The sequence below is a fragment of the Gasterosteus aculeatus genome, chromosome 11, assembly GCF_964276395.1.
Source record: "Gasterosteus aculeatus chromosome 11, fGasAcu3.hap1.1, whole genome shotgun sequence".
NCBI lineage: Eukaryota > Metazoa > Chordata > Actinopteri > Perciformes > Gasterosteidae > Gasterosteus > Gasterosteus aculeatus.
This window is the reverse complement of record NC_135699.1, coordinates 1,608,097-1,627,507: the sequence shown is the minus strand read 5'-3', so window position 1 is coordinate 1,627,507 and position 19,411 is coordinate 1,608,097. Positions and strand designations below refer to the sequence as shown.

Sequence of the window (19,411 nt, the reverse complement as noted above, 5' to 3'; positions counted from 1 at the left end):
AGTCCGCCAACGACGGTTTGTAGAAGTGGTCATATTTACACATTTCTTCCGACAAAAGCTCTTCAATCTGATCACGAATCCCATTCTCGTCGCGTTGTAACTGACTTTGGCTTGCTACCTTTGCATTTTACCACCAGGAGATTTTAATTTGTCGAAGGAGTTCCAATATAGTTGGAGGAAACGGCTCTGACGGCCTAGACCTCGTCCAAAGCCAACCACGTTATACCTCAACGCGAGTATTCTTTAGGTGATTTTGAATCCATTTTTGCCTGTGGTTGATGGAAGAAACAATGGCTGGCCATTTGAATCCGCAGAATCGGTTGTTGCATTAAAGGTATAACGTGGTTGGCTTTGGACGAGGTCAAGACCGTCAGAGCCGTTTCCTCCAACTATATTGGAACTCCTACGACAAATTGAAATCTCCTGGTGGTAAAATGCAAAGGTAGCAGGTCAAAGTCAGTTACAACGCGACGAGAATGGGATTCGAACTTTGTGGACCCCGCGACCGGAAAACCGACGTTTGCGGAGATCTCCCTCCATGAATGACAGGCCATCCGCGCGTCCTTACAGTCCGCCAACGACGGTTTGTAGAAGTGGTCATATTTACACATTTCTTCCGACAAAAGCTCTTCAATCTGATCACGAATCCCATTCTCGTCGCGTTGTAACTGACTTTGGCTTGCTACCTTTGCATTTTACCACCAGGAGATTTCAATTTGTCGAAGGAGTTCCAATATAGTTGGAGGAAACGGCTCTGACGGTCTAGACCTCGTCCAAAGCCAACCACGTTATACCTCAACGCGAGTATTCTTTAGGTGATTTTGAATCCATTTTTGCCTGTGGTTGATGGAAGAAACAATGGCTGGCCATTTGAATCCGCAGAATCGGTTGTTGCATTAAAGGTATAACGTGGTTGGCTCTGGACGAGGTCTAGACCGTCAGAGCCGTTTCCTCCAACTATATTGGAACTCCTACGACAAATTGAAATCTCCTGGTGGTAAAATGCAAAGGTAGCAAGCCAAAGTGAGTTACAACGCGACGAGAATGGGATTCGAACCCATGCGTGCAGAGCACAATGGATTAGCAGTCCATCGCCTTAACCACTCGGCCACCTCGTCGTGTGGCTTCCAGCTTTGCAGGATAGTTAGATAATTGGCAACATTGTAGCATGTTTTCATGGTCCTGGGAGGTTCTAAAAAGCGTTTATATGCAGGGGCCGGCTTATCCCAATTGGACCCAATTGGAGCGGGATCGATGCCTGCATCCTCCATTGTTCTTCATTTTCAGGTGAGGACATAACGACGCATGAACTAAAGGCTGCTGCATGCTTCTGCGTCTTAACGCACCGTCGCGTCCACGCGCTCATTTTAATTCATGCATCGCCACTGTTGCTTTTCATTGCGGACACATTTGTCCCGTATTTTCCTCCACAACTTTGTGGACCCCGCGACCGGAAAACCGACGTTTGCGGAGATCTCCCTCCATGAATGACAGGCCATCCGCGCGTCCTTATAGTCCGCCAACGACGGTTTGTAGAAGTGGTCATATTTACACATTTCTTCCGACAAAAGCTCTTCAATCTGATCACGAATCCCATTCTCGTCGCGTTGTAACTGACTTTGGCTTGCTACCTTTGCATTTTACCACCAGGAGATTTCAATTTGTCGAAGGAGTTCCAATATAGTTGGAGGAAACGGCTCTGACGGTCTAGACCTCGTCCAAAGCCAACCACGTTATACCTCAACGCGAGTATTCTTTAGGTGATTTTGAATCCATTTTTGCCTGTGGTTGATGGAAGAAACAATGGCTGGCCATTTGAATCCGCAGAATCGGTTGTTGCATTAAAGGTATAACGTGGTTGGCTTTGGACGAGGTCTAGACCGTCAGAGCCGTTTCCTCCAACTATATTGGAACTCCTACGACAAATTGAAATCTCCTGGTGGTAAAATGCAAAGGTAGCAGGTCAAAGTCAGTTACAACGCGACGAGAATGGGATTCGAACTTTGTGGACCCCGCGACCGGAAAACCGACGTTTGCGGAGATCTCCCTCCATGAATGACAGGCCATCCGCGCGTCCTTATAGTCCGCCAACGACGGTTTGTAGAAGTGGTCATATTTACACATTTCTTCCGACAAAAGCTCTTCAATCTGATCACGAATCCCATTCTCGTCGCGTTGTAACTGACTTTGGCTTGCTACCTTTGCATTTTACCACCAGGAGATTTCAATTTGTCGAAGGAGTTCCAATATAGTTGGAGGAAACGGCTCTGACGGTCTAGACCTCGTCCAAAGCCAACCACGTTATACCTCAACGCGAGTATTCTTTAGGTGATTTTGAATCCATTTTTGCCTGTGGTTTATGGAAGAAACAATGGCTGGCCATTTGAATCCGCAGAATCGGTTGTTGCATTAAAGGTATAACGTGGTTGGCTCTGGACGAGGTCTAGACCGTCAGAGCCGTTTCCTCCAACTATATTGGAACTTATACGACAAATTGAAATCTCCTGGTGGTAAAATGCAAAGGTAGCAAGCCAAAGTGAGTTACTACGCGACGAGAATGGGATTCGAACCCATGCGTGCAGAGCACAATGGATTAGCAGTCCATCGCCTTAACCACTCGGCCACCTCGTCGTGTGGCTTCCAGCTTTGCAGGATAGTTAGATAATTGGCAACATTGTAGCATGTTTTCATGGTCCTGGGAGGTTCTAAAAAGCGTTTATATGCAGGGGCCGGCTTATCCCAATTGGACCCAAGCATCTATATAGTGGGGGATTAGCTCAAATGGTAGAGCGCTCGCTTAGCATGCGAGAAGTAGCGGGATCGATGCCTGCATCCTCCATTGTTCTTCATTTTCAGGTGAGGACATAACGACGCATTAACTTAAGGCTGCTGCATGCTTCTGCGTCTTAACGCACCGTCGCGTCGACGCGCTCATTTAAATTCATGCATCGCCACTGTTGCTTTTCATTGCGGACACATTTGTCCCGTATTTCCTCCACAACTTTGTGGACCCCGCGACCGGAAAACCGACGTTTGCGGAGATCTCCCTCCATGAATGACAGGCCATCCGCGCGTCCTTATAGTCCGCCAACGACGGTTTGTAGAAGTGGTCATATTTACACATTTCTTCCGACAAAAGCTCTTCAATCTGATCACGAATCCCATTCTCGTCGCGTTGTAACTGACTTTGGCTTGCTACCTTTGCATTTTACCACCAGGAGATTTCAATTTGTCGTAGGAGTTCCAATATAGTTGGAGGAAACGGCTCTGACGGTCTAGACCTTGTCCAAAGCCAACCACGTTATACCTCAACGCGAGTATTCTTTAGGTGATTTTGAATCCATTTTTGCCTGTGGTTGATGGAAGAAACAATGGCTGGCCATTTGAATCCGCAGAATCGGTTGTTGCATTAAAGGTATAACGTGGTTGGCTCTGGACGAGGTCTAGACCGTCAGAGCCGTTTCCTCCAACCATATTGGAACTCCTACGACAAATTGAAATCTCCTGGTGGTAAAATGCAAAGGTAGCAAGTCAAAGTCAGTTACAACGCGACGAGAATGGGATTCGAACTTTGTAGACCCCGCGACCGGAAAACCGACGTTTGCGGAGATCTCCCTCCATGAATGACAGGCCATCCGCGCGTCCTTATAGTCCGCCAACGACGGTTTGTAGAAGTGGTCATATTTACACATTTCTTCCGACAAAAGCTCTTCAATCTGATCACGAATCCCATTCTCGTCGCGTTGTAACTGACTTTGGCTTGCTACCTTTGCATTTTACCACCAGGAGATTTCTATTTGTCGTAGGAGTTCCAATATAGTTGGAGGAAACGGCTCTGACGGTCTAGACCTTGTCCAAAGCCAACCACGTTATACCTCAACGCGAGTATTCTTTAGGTGATTTTGAATCCATTTTTGCCTGTGGTTGATGGAAGAAACAATGGCTGGCCATTTGAATCCGCAGAATCGGTTGTTGCATTAAAGGTATAACGTGGTTGGCTCTGGACGAGGTCTAGACCGTCAGAGCCGTTTCCTCCAACTATATTGGAACTCCTACGACAAATTGAAATCTCCTGGTGGTAAAATGCAAAGGTAGCAAGCCAAAGTGAGTTACAACGCGACGAGAATGGGATTCGAACCCATGCGTGCAGAGCACAATGGATTAGCAGTCCATCGCCTTAACCACTCGGCCACCTCGTCGTGTGGCTTCCAGCTTTGCAGGATAGTTAGATAATTGGCAACATTGTAGCATGTTTTCATGGTCCTGGGAGGTTCTAAAAAGCGTTTATATGCAGGGGCCGGCTTATCCCAATTGGACCCAAGCATCTATATAGTGGGGGATTAGCTCAAATGGTAGAGCGCTCGCTTAGCATGCGAGAAGTAGCGGGATCGATGCCTGCATCCTCCATTGTTCTTCATTTTCAGGTGAGGACATAACGACGCATGAACTTAAGGCTGCTGCATGCTTCTGCGTCTTAACGCACCGTCGCGTCCACGCGCTCATTTTAATTCATGCATCGCCACTGTTGCTTTTCATTGCGGACACATTTGTCCCGTATTTTCCTCCACAACTTTGTGGACCCCGCGACCGGAAAACCGACGTTTGCGGAGATCTCCCTCCATGAATGACAGGCCATCCGCGCGTCCTTATAGTCCGCCAACGACGGTTTGTAGAAGTGGTCATATTTACACATTTCTTCCAACAAAAGCTCTTCAATCTGATCACGAATCCCATTCTCGTCGCGTTGTAACTGACTTTGGCTTGCTACCTTTGCATTTTACCACCAGGAGATTTCTATTTGTCGTAGGAGTTCCAATATAGTTGGAGGAAACGGCTCTGACGGTCTAGACCTTGTCCAAAGCCAACCACGTTATACCTCAACGCGAGTATTCTTTAGGTGATTTTGAATCCATTTTTGCCTGTGGTTGATGGAAGAAACAATGGCTGGCCATTTGAATCCGCAGAATCGGTTGTTGCATTAAAGGTATAACGTGGTTGGCTCTGGACGAGGTCTAGACCGTCAGAGCCGTTTCCTCCAACTATATTGGAACTCCTACGACAAATTGAAATCTCCTGGTGGTAAAATGCAAAGGTAGCAAGCCAAAGTGAGTTACAACGCGACGAGAATGGGATTCGAACCCATGCGTGCAGAGCACAATGGATTAGCAGTCCATCGCCTTAACCACTCGGCCACCTCGTCGTGTGGCTTCCAGCTTTGCAGGATAGTTAGATAATTGGCAACATTGTAGCATGTTTTCATGGTCCTGGGAGGTTCTAAAAAGCGTTTATATGCAGGGGCCGGCTTATCCCAATTGGACCCAAGCATCTATATAGTGGGGGATTAGCTCAAATGGTAGAGCGCTCGCTTAGCATGCGAGAAGTAGCGAGATCGATGCCTGCATCCTCCATTGTTCTTCATTTTCAGGTGAGGACATAACGACGCATGAACTTAAGGCTGCTGCATGCTTCTGCGTCTTAACGCACCGTCGCGTCCACGCGCTCATTTTAATTCATGCATCGCCACTGTTGCTTTTCATTGTGGACACATTTGTCCCGTATTTTCCTCCACAACTTTGTGGACCCCGCGACCGGAAAACCGACGTTTGCGGAGATCTCCCTCCATGAATGACAGGCCATCCGCGCGTCCTTATAGTCCGCCAACGACGGTTTGTAGAAGTGGTCATATTTACACATTTCTTCCGACAAAAGCTCTTCAATCTGATCACGAATCCCATTCTCGTCGCGTTGTAACTGACTTTGGCTTGCTACCTTTGCATTTTACCACCAGGAGATTTCTATTTGTCGTAGGAGTTCCAATATAGTTGGAGGAAACGGCTCTGACGGTCTAGACCTTGTCCAAAGCCAACCACGTTATACCTCAACGCGAGTATTCTTTAGGTGATTTTGAATCCATTTTTGCCTGTGGTTGATGGAAGAAACAATGGCTGGCCATTTGAATCCGCAGAATCGGTTGTTGCATTAAAGGTATAACGTGGTTGGCTCTGGACGAGGTCTAGACCGTCAGAGCCGTTTCCTCCAACTATATTGGAACTCCTACGACAAATTGAAATCTCCTGGTGGTAAAATGCAAAGGTAGCAAGTCAAAGTCAGTTACAACGCGACGAGAATGGGATTCGAACTTTGTAGACCCCGCGACCGGAAAACAGACGTTTGCGGAGATCTCCCTCCATGAATGACAGGCCATCCGCGCGTCCTTATAGTCCGCCAACGACGGTTTGTAGAAGTGGTCATATTTACACATTTCTTCCGACAAAAGCTCTTCAATCTGATCACGAATCCCATTCTCGTCGCGTTGTAACTGACTTTGGCTTGCTACCTTTGCATTTTACCACCAGGAGATTTCAATTTGTCGAAGGAGTTCCAATATAGTTGGAGGAAACGGCTCTGACGGTCTAGACCTCGTCCAAAGCCAACCACGTTATACCTCAACGCGAGTATTCTTTAGGTGATTTTGAATCCATTTTTGCCTGTGGTTTATGGAAGAAACAATGGCTGGCCATTTGAATCCGCAGAATCGGTTGTTGCATTAAAGGTATAACGTGGTTGGCTCTGGACGAGGTCTAGACCGTCAGAGCCGTTTCCTCCAACTATATTGGAACTTATACGACAAATTGAAATCTCCTGGTGGTAAAATGCAAAGGTAGCAAGCCAAAGTGAGTTACTACGCCACGAGAATGGGATTCGAACCCATGCGTGCAGAGCACAATGGATTAGCAGTCCATCGCCTTAACCACTCGGCCACCTCGTCGTGTGGCTTCCAGCTTTGCAGGATAGTTAGATAATTGGCAACATCGTAGCATGTTTTCATGGTCCTGGGAGGTTCTAAAAAGCGTTTATATGCAGGGGCCGGCTTATCCCAATTGGACCCAAGCATCTATATAGTGGGGGATTAGCTCAAATGGTAGAGCGCTCGCTTAGCATGCGAGAAGTAGCGGGATCGATGCCTGCATCCTCCATTGTTCTTCATTTTCAGGTGAGGACATAACGACGCATGAACTTAAGGCTGCTGCATGCTTCTGCGTCTTAACGCACCGTCGCGTCGACGCGCTCATTTAAATTCATGCATCGCCACTGTTGCTTTTCATTGCGGACACATTTGTCCCGTATTTTCCTCCACAACTTTGTGGACCCCGCGACCGGAAAACCGACGTTTGCGGAGATCTCCCTCCATGAATGACAGGCCATCCGCGCGTCCTTATAGTCCGCCAACGACGGTTTGTAGAAGTGGTCATATTTACACATTTCTTCCGACAAAAGCTCTTCAATCTGATCACGAATCCCATTCTCGTCGCGTTGTAACTGACTTTGGCTTGCTACCTTTGCATTTTACCACCAGGAGATTTCAATTTGTCGTAGGAGTTCCAATATAGTTGGAGGAAACAGCTCTGACGGCCTACACCTCGTCCAAAGCCAACCACGTTATACCTCAACGCGAGTATTCTTTAGGTGATTTTGAATCCATTTTTGCCTGTGGTTGATGGAAGAAACAATGGCTGGCCATTTGAATCCGCAGAATCGGTTGTTGCATTAAAGGTATAACGTGGTTGGCTCTGGACGAGGTCTAGACCGTCAGAGCCGTTTCCTCCAACTATATTGGAACTCCTACGACAAATTGAAATCTCCTGGTGGTAAAATGCAAAGGTAGCAAGTCAAAGTCAGTTACAACGCGACGAGAATGGGATTCGAACTTTGTAGACCCCGCGACCGGAAAACCGACGTTTGCGGAGATCTCCCTCCATGAATGACAGGCCATCCGCGCGTCCTTATAGTCCGCCAACGACGGTTTATAGAAGTGGTCATATTTACACATTTCTTCCGACAAAAGCTCTTCAATCTGATCACGAATCCCATTCTCGTCGCGTTGTAACTGACTTTGGCTTGCTACCTTTGCATTTCACCACCAGGAGATTTCAATTTGTCGAAGGAGTTCCAATATAGTTGGAGGAAACGGCTCTGACGGTCTAGACCTCGTCCAAAGCCAACCACGTTATACCTCAACGCGAGTATTCTTTAGGTGATTTTGAATCCATTTTTGCCTGTGGTTTATGGAAGAAACAATGGCTGGCCATTTGAATCCGCAGAATCGGTTGTTGCATTAAAGGTATAACGTGGTTGGCTCTGGACGAGGTCTAGACCGTCAGAGCCGTTTCCTCCAACTATATTGGAACTTATACGACAAATTGAAATCTCCTGGTGGTAAAATGCAAAGGTAGCAAGCCAAAGTGAGTTACTACGCCACGAGAATGGGATTCGAACCCATGCGTGCAGAGCACAATGGATTAGCAGTCCATCGCCTTAACCACTCGGCCACCTCGTCGTGTGGCTTCCAGCTTTGCAGGATAGTTAGATAATTGGCAACATTGTAGCATGTTTTCATGGTCCTGGGAGGTTCTAAAAAGCGTTTATATGCAGGGGCCGGCTTATCCCAATTGGACCCAAGCATCTATATAGTGGGGGATTAGCTCAAATGGTAGAGCGCTCGCTTAGCATGCGAGAAGTAGCGGGATCGATGCCTGCATCCTCCATTGTTCTTCATTTTCAGGTGAGGACATAACGACGCATGAACTTAAGGCTGCTGTATGCTTCTGCGTCTTAACGCACCGTCGCGTCGACGCGCTCATTTAAATTCATGCATCGCCACTGTTGCTTTTCATTGCGGACACATTTGTCCCGTATTTTCCTCCACAACTTTGTGGACCCCGCGACCGGAAAACCGACGTTTGCGGAGATCTCCCTCCATGAATGACAGGCCATCCGCGCGTCCTTATAGTCCGCCAACGACGGTTTGTAGAAGTGGTCATATTTACACATTTCTTCCGACAAAAGCTCTTCAATCTGATCACGAATCCCATTCTCGTCGCGTTGTAACTGACTTTGGCTTGCTACCTTTGCATTTTACCACCAGGAGATTTCAATTTGTCGTAGGAGTTCCAATATAGTTGGAGGAAACAGCTCTGACGGCCTACACCTCGTCCAAAGCCAACCACGTTATACCTCAACGCGAGTATTCTTTAGGTGATTTTGAATCCATTTTTGCCTGTGGTTGATGGAAGAAACAATGGCTGGCCATTTGAATCCGCAGAATCGGTTGTTGCATTAAAGGTATAACGTGGTTGGCTCTGGACGAGGTCTAGACCGTCAGAGCCGTTTCCTCCAACTATATTGGAACTCCTACGACAAATTGAAATCTCCTGGTGGTAAAATGCAAAGGAAGCAAGTCAAAGTCATTTACAACGCGACGAGAATGGGATTCGAACTTTGTAGACCCCGCGACCGGAAAACCGACGTTTGCGGAGATCTCCCTCCATGAATGACAGGCCATCCGCGCGTCCTTATAGTCCGCCAACGACGGTTTGTAGAAGTGGTCATATTTACACATTTCTTCCGACAAAAGCTCTTCAATCTGATCACGAATCCCATTCTCGTCGCGTTGTAACTGACTTTGGCTTGCTACCTTTGCATTTTACCACCAGGAGATTTCAATTTGTCGAAGGAGTTCCAATATAGTTGGAGGAAACGGCTCTGACGGTCTAGACCTCGTCCAAAGCCAACCACGTTATACCTCAACGCGAGTATTCTTTAGGTGATTTTGAATCCATTTTTGCCTGTGGTTTATGGAAGAAACAATGGCTGGCCATTTGAATCCGCAGAATCGGTTGTTGCATTAAAGGTATAACGTGGTTGGCTCTGGACGAGGTCTAGACCGTCAGAGCCGTTTCCTCCAACTATATTGGAACTTATACGACAAATTGAAATCTCCTGGTGGTAAAATGCAAAGGTAGCAAGCCAAAGTGAGTTACTACGCCACGAGAATGGGATTCGAACCCATGCGTGCAGAGCACAATGGATTAGCAGTCCATCGCCTTAACCACTCGGCCACCTCGTCGTGTGGCTTCCAGCTTTGCAGGATAGTTAGATAATTGGCAACATTGTAGCATGTTTTCATGGTCCTGGGAGGTTCTAAAAAGCGTTTATATGCAGGGGCCGGCTTATCCCAATTGGACCCAATTGGAGCGGGATCGATGCCTGCATCCTCCATTGTTCTTCATTTTCAGGTGAGGACATAACGACGCATGAACTTAAGGCTGCTGCATGCTTCTGCGTCTTAACGCACCGTCGCGTCCACGCGCTCATTTTAATTCATGCATCGCCACTGTTGCTTTTCATTGCGGACACATTTGTCCCGTATTTTCCTCCACAACTTTGTGGACCCCGCGACCGGAAAACCGACGTTTGCGGAGATCTCCCTCCATGAATGACAGGCCATCCGCGCGTCCTTATAGTCCGCCAACGACGGTTTGTAGAAGTGGTCATATTTACACATTTCTTCCGACAAAAGCTCTTCAATCTGATCACGAATCCCATTCTCGTCGCGTTGTAACTGACTTTGGCTTGCTACCTTTGCATTTTACCACCAGGAGATTTCAATTTGTCGTAGGAGTTCCAATATAGTTGGAGGAAACGGCTCTGACGGTCTAGACCTTGTCCAAAGCCAACCACGTTATACCTCAACGCGAGTATTCTTTAGGTGATTTTGAATCCATTTTTGCCTGTGGTTGATGGAAGAAACAATGGCTGGCCATTTGAATCCGCAGAATCGGTTGTTGCATTAAAGGTATAACGTGGTTGGCTTTGGACGAGGTCTAGACCGTCAGAGCCGTTTCCTCCAACTATATTGGAACTCCTACGACAAATTGAAATCTCCTGGTGGTAAAATGCAAAGGTAGCAGGTCAAAGTCAGTTACAACGCGCCGAGAATGGGATTCGAACTTTGTGGACCCCGCGACCGGAAAACCGACGTTTGCGGAGATCTCCCTCCATGAATGACAGGCCATCCGCGCGTCCTTATAGTCCGCCAACGACGGTTTGTAGAAGTGGTCATATTTACACATTTCTTCCGACAAAAGCTCTTCAATCTGATCACGAATCCCATTCTCGTCGCGTTGTAACTGACTTTGGCTTGCTACCTTTGCATTTTACCACCAGGAGATTTCAATTTGTCGTAGGAGTTCCAATATAGTTGGAGGAAACGGCTCTGACGGTCTAGACCTTGTCCAAAGCCAACCACGTTATACCTCAACGCGAGTATTCTTTAGGTGATTTTGAATCCATTTTTGCCTGTGGTTGATGGAAGAAACAATGGCTGGCCATTTGAATCCGCAGAATCGGTTGTTGCGTTAAAGGTATAACGTGGTTGGCTCTGGACGAGGTCTAGACCGTCAGAGCCGTTTCCTCCAACTATATTGGAACTCCTACGACAAATTGAAATCTCCTGGTGGTAAAATGCAAAGGTAGCAAGCCAAAGTGAGTTACTACGCGACGAGAATGGGATTCGAACCCATGCGTGCAGAGCACAATGGATTAGCAGTCCATCGCCTTAACCACTCGGCCACCTCGTCGTGTGGCTTCCAGCTTTGCAGGATAGTTAGATAATTGGCAACATTGTAGCATGTTTTCATGGTCCTGGGAGGTTCTAAAAAGCGTTTATATGCAGGGGCCGGCTTATCCCAATTGGACCCAATTGGAGCGGGATCGATGCCTGCATCCTCCATTGTTCTTCATTTTCAGGTGAGGACATAACGACGCATGAACTTAAGGCTGCTGCATGCTTCTGCGTCTTAACGCACCGTCGCGTCCACGCGCTCATTTTAATTCATGCATCGCCACTGTTGCTTTTCATTGCGGACACATTTGTCCCGTATTTTCCTCCACAACTTTGTGGACCCCGCGACCGGAAAACCGACGTTTGCGGAGATCTCCCTCCATGAATGACAGGCCATCCGCGCGTCCTTATAGTCCGCCAACGACGGTTTGTAGAAGTGGTCATATTTACACATTTCTTCCGACAAAAGCTCTTCAATCTGATCACGAATCCCATTCTCGTCGCATTGTAACTGACTTTGGCTTGCTACCTTTGCGTTTTACCACCAGGAGATTTCTATTTGTCGTAGGAGTTCCAATATAGTTGGAGGAAACGGCTCTGACGGTCTAGACCTTGTCCAAAGCCAACCACGTTATACCTCAACGCGGGTATTCTTTAGGTGATTTTGAATCCATTTTTGCCTGTGGTTGATGGAAGAAACAATGGCTGGCCATTTGAATCCGCAGAATCGGTTGTTGCATTAAAGGTATAACGTGGTTGGCTCTGGACGAGGTCTAGACCGTCAGAGCCGTTTCCTCCAACTATATTGGAACTCCTACGACAAATTGAAATCTCCTGGTGGTAAAATGCAAAGGTAGCAAGTCAAAGTCAGTTACAACGCGACGAGAATGGGATTCGAACTTTGTAGACCCCGCGACCGGAAAACCGACGTTTGCGGAGATCTCCCTCCATGAATGACAGGCCATCCGCGCGTCCTTATAGTCCGCCAACGACGGTTTGTAGAAGTGGTCATATTTACACATTTTTTCCGACAAAAGCTCTTCAATCTGATCACGAATCCCATTCTCGTCGCGTTGTAACTGACTTTGGCTTGCTACCTTTGCATTTTACCACCAGGAGATTTCAATTTGTCGTAGGAGTTCCAATATAGTTGGAGGAAACAGCTCTGACGGCCTACACCTCGTCCAAAGCCAACCACGTTATACCTCAACGCGAGTATTCTTTAGGTGATTTTGAATCCATTTTTGCCTGTGGTTGATGGAAGAAACAATGGCTGGCCATTTGAATCCGCAGAATCGGTTGTTGCATTAAAGGTATAACGTGGTTGGCTCTGGACGAGGTCTAGACCGTCAGAGCCGTTTCCTCCAACTATATTGGAACTCCTACGACAAATTGAAATCTCCTGGTGGTAAAATGCAAAGGTAGCAAGCCAAAGTGAGTTACAACGCGACGAGAATGGGATTCGAACCCATGCGTGCAGAGCACAATGGATTAGCAGTCCATCGCCTTAACCACTCGGCCACCTCGTCGTGTGGCTTCCAGCTTTGCAGGATAGTTAGATAATTGGCAACATCGTAGCATGTTTTCATGGTCCTGGGAGGTTCTAAAAAGCGTTTATATGCAGGGGCCGGCTTATCCCAATTGGACCCAAGCATCTATATAGTGGGGGATTAGCTCAAATGGTAGAGCGCTCGCTTAGCATGCGAGAAGTAGCGGGATCGATGCCTGCATCCTCCATTGTTCTTCATTTTCAGGTGAGGACATAACGACGCATGAACTTAAGGCTGCTGCATGCTTCTGCGTCTTAACGCACCGTCGCGTCGACGCGCTCATTTAAATTCATGCATCGCCACTGTTGCTTTTCATTGCGGACACATTTGTCCCGTATTTTCCTCCACAACTTTGTGGACCCCGCGACCGGAAAACCGACGTTTGCGGAGATCTCCCTCCATGAATGACAGGCCATCCGCGCGTCCTTATAGTCCGCCAACGACGGTTTGTAGAAGTGGTCATATTTACACATTTCTTCCGACAAAAGCTCTTCAATCTGATCACGAATCCCATTCTCGTCGCGTTGTAACTGACTTTGGCTTGCTACCTTTGCATTTTACCACCAGGAGATTTCAATTTGTCGTAGGAGTTCCAATATAGTTGGAGGAAACGGCTCTGACGGTCTAGACCTTGTCCAAAGCCAACCACGTTATACCTCAACGCGAGTATTCTTTAGGTGATTTTGAATCCATTTTTGCCTGTGGTTGATGGAAGAAACAATGGCTGGCCATTTGAATCCGCAGAATCGGTTGTTGCATTAAAGGTATAACGTGGTTGGCTTTGGACGAGGTCTAGACCGTCAGAGCCGTTTCCTCCAACTATATTGGAACTCCTACGACAAATTGAAATCTCCTGGTGGTAAAATGCAAAGGTAGCAGGTCAAAGTCAGTTACAACGCGCCGAGAATGGGATTCGAACTTTGTGGACCCCGCGACCGGAAAACCGACGTTTGCGGAGATCTCCCTCCATGAATGACAGGCCATCCGCGCGTCCTTATAGTCCGCCAACGACGGTTTGTAGAAGTGGTCATATTTACACATTTCTTCCGACAAAAGCTCTTCAATCTGATCACGAATCCCATTCTCGTCGCGTTGTAACTGACTTTGGCTTGCTACCTTTGCATTTTACCACCAGGAGATTTCAATTTGTCGTAGGAGTTCCAATATAGTTGGAGGAAACGGCTCTGACGGTCTAGACCTCGTCCAAAGCCAACCACGTTATACCTCAACGCGAGTATTCTTTAGGTGATTTTGAATCCATTTTTGCCTGTGGTTTATGGAAGAAACAATGGCTGGCCATTTGAATCCGCAGAATCGGTTGTTGCATTAAAGGTATAACGTGGTTGGCTCTGGACGAGGTCTAGACCGTCAGAGCCGTTTCCTCCAACTATATTGGAACTCCTACGACAAATTGAAATCTCCTGGTGGTAAAATGCAAAGGTAGCAAGCCAAAGTCAGTTACGACGCGACGAGAATGGGATTCGAACCCATGCGTGCAGAGCACAATGGATTAGCAGTCCATCGCCTTAACCACTCGGCCACCTCGTCGTGTGGCTTCCAACTTTGCAGGATAGTTAGATAATTGGCAACATTGTAGCATGTTTTCATGGTCCTGGGAGGTTCTAAAAAGCGTTTATATGCAGGGGCCGGCTTATCCCAATTGGACCCAAGCATCTATATAGTGGGGGATTAGCTCAAATGGTAGAGCGCTCGCTTAGCATGCGAGAAGTAGCGGGATCGATGCCTGCATCCTCCATTGTTCTTCATTTTCAGGTGAGGACATAACGACGCATGAACTTAAGGCTGCTGCATGCTTCTGCGTCTTAACGCACCGTCGCGTCGACGCGCTCATTTAAATTCATGCATCGCCACTGTTGCTTTTCATTGCGGACACATTTGTCCCGTATTTTCCTCCACAACTTTGTGGACCCCGCGACCGGAAAACCGACGTTTGCGGAGATCTCCCTCCATGAATGACAGGCCATCCGCGCGTCCTTATAGTCCGCCAACGACGGTTTGTAGAAGTGGTCATATTTACACATTTCTTCCGACAAAAGCTCTTCAATCTGATCACGAATCCCATTCTCGTCGCGTTGTAACTGACTTTGGCTTGCTACCTTTGCATTTTACCACCAGGAGATTTCAATTTGTCGTAGGAGTTCCAATATAGTTGGAGGAAACGGCTCTGACGGTCTAGACCTCGTCCAAAGCCAACCACGTTATACCTCAACGCGAGTATTCTTTAGGTGATTTTGAATCCATTTTTGCCTGTGGTTTATGGAAGAAACAATGGCTGGCCATTTGAATCCGCAGAATCGGTTGTTGCATTAAAGGTATAACGTGGTTGGCTCTGGACGAGGTCTAGACCGTCAGAGCCGTTTCCTCCAACTATATTGGAACTCCTACGACAAATTGAAATCTCCTGGTGGTAAAATGCAAAGGTAGCAAGCCAAAGTCAGTTACGACGCGACGAGAATGGGATTCGAACCCATGCGTGCAGAGCACAATGGATTAGCAGTCCATCGCCTTAACCACTCGGCCACCTCGTCGTGTGGCTTCCAACTTTGCAGGATAGTTAGATAATTGGCAACATTGTAGCATGTTTTCATGGTCCTGGGAGGTTCTAAAAAGCGTTTATATGCAGGGGCCGGCTTATCCCAATTGGACCCAAGCATCTATATAGTGGGGGATTAGCTCAAATGGTAGAGCGCTCGCTTAGCATGCGAGAAGTAGCGGGATCGATGCCTGCATCCTCCATTGTTCTTCATTTTCAGGTGAGGACATAACGACGCATGAACTTAAGGCTGCTGCATGCTTCTGCGTCTTAACGCACCGTCGCGTCGACGCGCTCATTTAAATTCATGCATCGCCACTGTTGCTTTTCATTGCGGACACATTTGTCCCGTATTTTCCTCCACAACTTTGTGGACCCCGCGACCGGAAAACCGACGTTTGCGGAGATCTCCCTCCATGAATGACAGGCCATCCGCGCGTCCTTATAGTCCGCCAACGACGGTTTGTAGAAGTGGTCATATTTACACATTTCTTCCGACAAAAGCTCTTCAATCTGATCACGAATCCCATTCTCGTCGCGTTGTAACTGACTTTGGCTTGCTACCTTTGCATTTTACCACCAGGAGATTTCAATTTGTCGTAGGAGTTCCAATATAGTTGGAGGAAACGGCTCTGACGGTCTAGACCTCGTCCAAAGCCAACCACGTTATACCTCAACGCGAGTATTCTTTAGGTGATTTTGAATCCATTTTTGCCTGTGGTTGATGGAAGAAACAATGGCTGGCCATTTGAATCCGCAGAATCGGTTGTTGCATTAAAGGTATAACGTGGTTGGCTCTGGACGAGGTCTAGACCGTCAGAGCCGTTTCCTCCAACTATATTGGAACTCCTACGACAAATTGAAATCTCCTGGTGGTAAAATGCAAAGGTAGCAAGCCAAAGTCAGTTACGACGCGACGAGAATGGGATTCGAACCCATGCGTGCAGAGCACAATGGATTAGCAGTCCATCGCCTTAACCACTCGGCCACCTCGTCGTGTGGCTTCCAACTTTGCAGGATAGTTAGATAATTGGCAACATTGTAGCATGTTTTCATGGTCCTGGGAGGTTCTAAAAAGCGTTTATATGCAGGGGCCGGCTTATCCCAATTGGACCCAAGCATCTATATAGTGGGGGATTAGCTCAAATGGTAGAGCGCTCGCTTAGCATGCGAGAAGTAGCGGGATCGATGCCTGCATCCTCCATTGTTCTTCATTTTCAGGTGAGGACATAACGACGCATGAACTTAAGGCTGCTGCATGCTTCTGCGTCTTAACGCACCGTCGCGTCGACGCGCTCATTTAAATTCATGCATCGCCACTGTTGCTTTTCATTGCGGACACATTTGTCCCGTATTTTCCTCCACAACTTTGTGGACCCCGCGACCGGAAAACCGACGTTTGCGGAGATCTCCCTCCATGAATGACAGGCCATCCGCGCGTCCTTATAGTCCGCCAACGACGGTTTGTAGAAGTGGTCATATTTACACATTTCTTCCGACAAAAGCTCTTCAATCTGATCACGAATCCCATTCTCGTCGCGTTGTAACTGACTTTGGCTTGCTACCTTTGCATTTTACCACCAGGAGATTTCAATTTGTCGTAGGAGTTCCAATATAGTTGGAGGAAACGGCTCTGACGGTCTAGACCTCGTCCAAAGCCAACCACGTTATACCTCAACGCGAGTATTCTTTAGGTGATTTTGAATCCATTTTTGCCTGTGGTTGATGGAAGAAACAATGGCTGGCCATTTGAATCCGCAGAATCGGTTGTTGCATTAAAGGTATAACGTGGTTGGCTTTGGACGAGGTCTAGACCGTCAGAGCCGTTTCCTCCAACTATATTGGAACTCCTACGACAAATTGAAATCTCCTGGTGGTAAAATGCAAAGGTAGCAAGCCAAAGTCAGTTACAACGCGACGAGAATGGGATTCGAACCCATGCGTGCAGAGCACAATGGATTAGCAGTCCATCGCCTTAACCACTCGGCCACCTCGTCGTGTGGCTTCCAGCTTTGCAGGATAGTTAGATAATTGGCAACATTGTAGCATGTTTTCATGGTCCTGGGAGGTTCTAAAAAGCGTTTATATGCAGGGGCCGGCTTATCCCAATTGGACCCAAGCATCTATATAGTGCGGGATTAGCTCAAATGGTAGAGCGCTCGCTTAGCATGCGAGAAGTAGCGGGATCGATGCCTGCATCCTCCATTGTTCTTCATTTTCAGGTGAGGACATAACGACGCATGAACTTAAGGCTGCTGCATGCTTCTGCGTCTTAACGCACCGTCGCGTCGACGCGCTCATTTAAATTCATGCATCGCCACTGTTGCTTTTCATTGCGGACACATTTGTCCCGTATTTTCCTCCACAACTTTGTGGACCCCGCGACCGGAAAACCGACGTTTGCGGAGATCTCCCTCCATGAATGACAGGCCATCCGCGCGTCCTTATAGTCCGCCAACGACGGTTTGTAGAAGTGGTCATATTTACACATTTCTTCCGACAAAAGCTCTTCAATCTGATCACGAATCCCATTCTCGTCGCGTTGTAACTGACTTTGGCTTGCTACCTTTGCATTTTACCACCAGGAGATTTCAATTTGTCGTAGGAGTTCCAATATAGTTGGAGGAAACGGCTCTTACGGTCTAGACCTCGTCCAAAGCCAACCACGTTATACCTCAACGCGAGTATTCTTTAGGTGATTTTGAATCCATTTTTGCCTGTGGTTGATGGAAGAAACAATGGCTGGCCATTTGAATCCGCAGAATCGGTTGTTGCATTAAAGGTATAACGTGGTTGGCTCTGGACGAGGTCTAGACCGTCAGAGCCGTTTCCTCCAACTATATTGGAACTCCTACGACAAATTGAAATCTCCTGGTGGTAAAATGCAAAGGTAGCAAGCCAAAGTGACTTACAACGCGACGAGAATGGGATTCGAACCCATGCGTGCAGAGCACAATGGATTAGCAGTCCATCGCCTTAACCACTCGGCCACCTCGTCGTGTGGCTTCCAGCTTTGCAGGATAGTTAGATAATTGGCAACATTGTAGCATGTTTTCATGGTCCTGGGAGGTTCTAAAAAGCGTTTATATGCAGGGGCCGGCTTATCCCAATTGGACCCAAGCATCTATATAGTGGGGGATTAGCTCAAATGGTAGAGCGCTCGCTTAGCATGCGAGAAGTAGCGGGATCGATGCCTGCATCCTCCATTGTTCTTCATTTTCAGGTGAGGACATAACGACGCATTAACTTAAGGCTGCTGCATGCTTCTGCGTCTTAACGCACCGTCGCGTCGACGCGCTCATTTAAATTCATGCATCGCCACTGTTGCTTTTCATTGCGGACACATTTGTCCCGTATTTTCCTCCACAACTTTGTGGACCCCGCGACCGGAAAACCGACGTTTGCGGAGATCTCCCTCCATGAATGACAGGCCATCCGCGCGTCCTTATAGTCCGCCAACGACGGTTTGTAGAAGTGGTCATATTTACACATTTCTTCCGACAAAAGCTCTTCAATCTGATCACGAATCCCATTCTCGTCGCGTTGTAACTGACTTTGGCTTGCTACCTTTGCATTTTACCACCAGGAGATTTCAATTTGTCGTAGGAGTTCCAATATAGTTGGAGGAAACGGCTCTTACGGTCTAGACCTCGTCCAAAGCCAACCACGTTATACCTCAACGCGAGTATTCTTTAGGTGATTTTGAATCCATTTTTGCCTGTGGTTGATGGAAGAAACAATGGCTGGCCATTTGAATCCGCAGAATCGGTTGTTGCATTAAAGGTATAACGTGGTTGGCTCTGGACGAGGTCTAGACCGTCAGAGCCGTTTCCTCCAACTATATTGGAACTCCTACGACAAATTGAAATCTCCTGGTGGTAAAATGCAAAGGTAGCAATCCAA

The 19,411-nt window shown here is 47.4% G+C and overlaps 14 non-coding genes across 14 annotated transcripts; all 14 read right to left on the bottom strand.

Annotated features, from left to right (window-relative positions):
* Window positions 1-1,036: 1,036 nt before the first annotated feature.
* Window positions 1,037-1,118, bottom strand: trnas-gcu (transfer RNA serine (anticodon GCU)). Its single transcript has one exon. It is a non-coding gene; the product is annotated as a tRNA-Ser (tRNA).
* A 1,431-nt stretch (window positions 1,119-2,549) lies between these two features.
* trnas-gcu (transfer RNA serine (anticodon GCU)) lies at window positions 2,550-2,631 on the bottom strand. Its single transcript has one exon. It is a non-coding gene; the product is annotated as a tRNA-Ser (tRNA).
* Window positions 2,632-4,117: 1,486 nt separating this feature from the next.
* trnas-gcu (transfer RNA serine (anticodon GCU)) lies at window positions 4,118-4,199 on the bottom strand. Its single transcript has one exon. It is a non-coding gene; the product is annotated as a tRNA-Ser (tRNA).
* Window positions 4,200-5,118: 919 nt separating this feature from the next.
* On the bottom strand, window positions 5,119-5,200 carry trnas-gcu (transfer RNA serine (anticodon GCU)). The gene has a single exon. It is a non-coding gene; the product is annotated as a tRNA-Ser (tRNA).
* Window positions 5,201-6,685: 1,485 nt separating this feature from the next.
* On the bottom strand, window positions 6,686-6,769 carry trnas-gcu (transfer RNA serine (anticodon GCU)). The gene has a single exon. It is a non-coding gene; the product is annotated as a tRNA-Ser (tRNA).
* A 1,485-nt stretch (window positions 6,770-8,254) lies between these two features.
* On the bottom strand, window positions 8,255-8,338 carry trnas-gcu (transfer RNA serine (anticodon GCU)). The gene has a single exon. It is a non-coding gene; the product is annotated as a tRNA-Ser (tRNA).
* A 1,485-nt stretch (window positions 8,339-9,823) lies between these two features.
* Window positions 9,824-9,907, bottom strand: trnas-gcu (transfer RNA serine (anticodon GCU)). Its single transcript has one exon. It is a non-coding gene; the product is annotated as a tRNA-Ser (tRNA).
* A 1,431-nt stretch (window positions 9,908-11,338) lies between these two features.
* Window positions 11,339-11,420, bottom strand: trnas-gcu (transfer RNA serine (anticodon GCU)). Its single transcript has one exon. It is a non-coding gene; the product is annotated as a tRNA-Ser (tRNA).
* Window positions 11,421-12,851: 1,431 nt separating this feature from the next.
* Window positions 12,852-12,933, bottom strand: trnas-gcu (transfer RNA serine (anticodon GCU)). The gene has a single exon. It is a non-coding gene; the product is annotated as a tRNA-Ser (tRNA).
* A 1,487-nt stretch (window positions 12,934-14,420) lies between these two features.
* trnas-gcu (transfer RNA serine (anticodon GCU)) lies at window positions 14,421-14,502 on the bottom strand. The gene has a single exon. It is a non-coding gene; the product is annotated as a tRNA-Ser (tRNA).
* A 919-nt stretch (window positions 14,503-15,421) lies between these two features.
* On the bottom strand, window positions 15,422-15,503 carry trnas-gcu (transfer RNA serine (anticodon GCU)). Its single transcript has one exon. It is a non-coding gene; the product is annotated as a tRNA-Ser (tRNA).
* A 919-nt stretch (window positions 15,504-16,422) lies between these two features.
* On the bottom strand, window positions 16,423-16,504 carry trnas-gcu (transfer RNA serine (anticodon GCU)). Its single transcript has one exon. It is a non-coding gene; the product is annotated as a tRNA-Ser (tRNA).
* Window positions 16,505-17,423: 919 nt separating this feature from the next.
* Window positions 17,424-17,505, bottom strand: trnas-gcu (transfer RNA serine (anticodon GCU)). Its single transcript has one exon. It is a non-coding gene; the product is annotated as a tRNA-Ser (tRNA).
* Window positions 17,506-18,424: 919 nt separating this feature from the next.
* On the bottom strand, window positions 18,425-18,506 carry trnas-gcu (transfer RNA serine (anticodon GCU)). The gene has a single exon. It is a non-coding gene; the product is annotated as a tRNA-Ser (tRNA).
* Window positions 18,507-19,411: the final 905 nt, after the last annotated feature.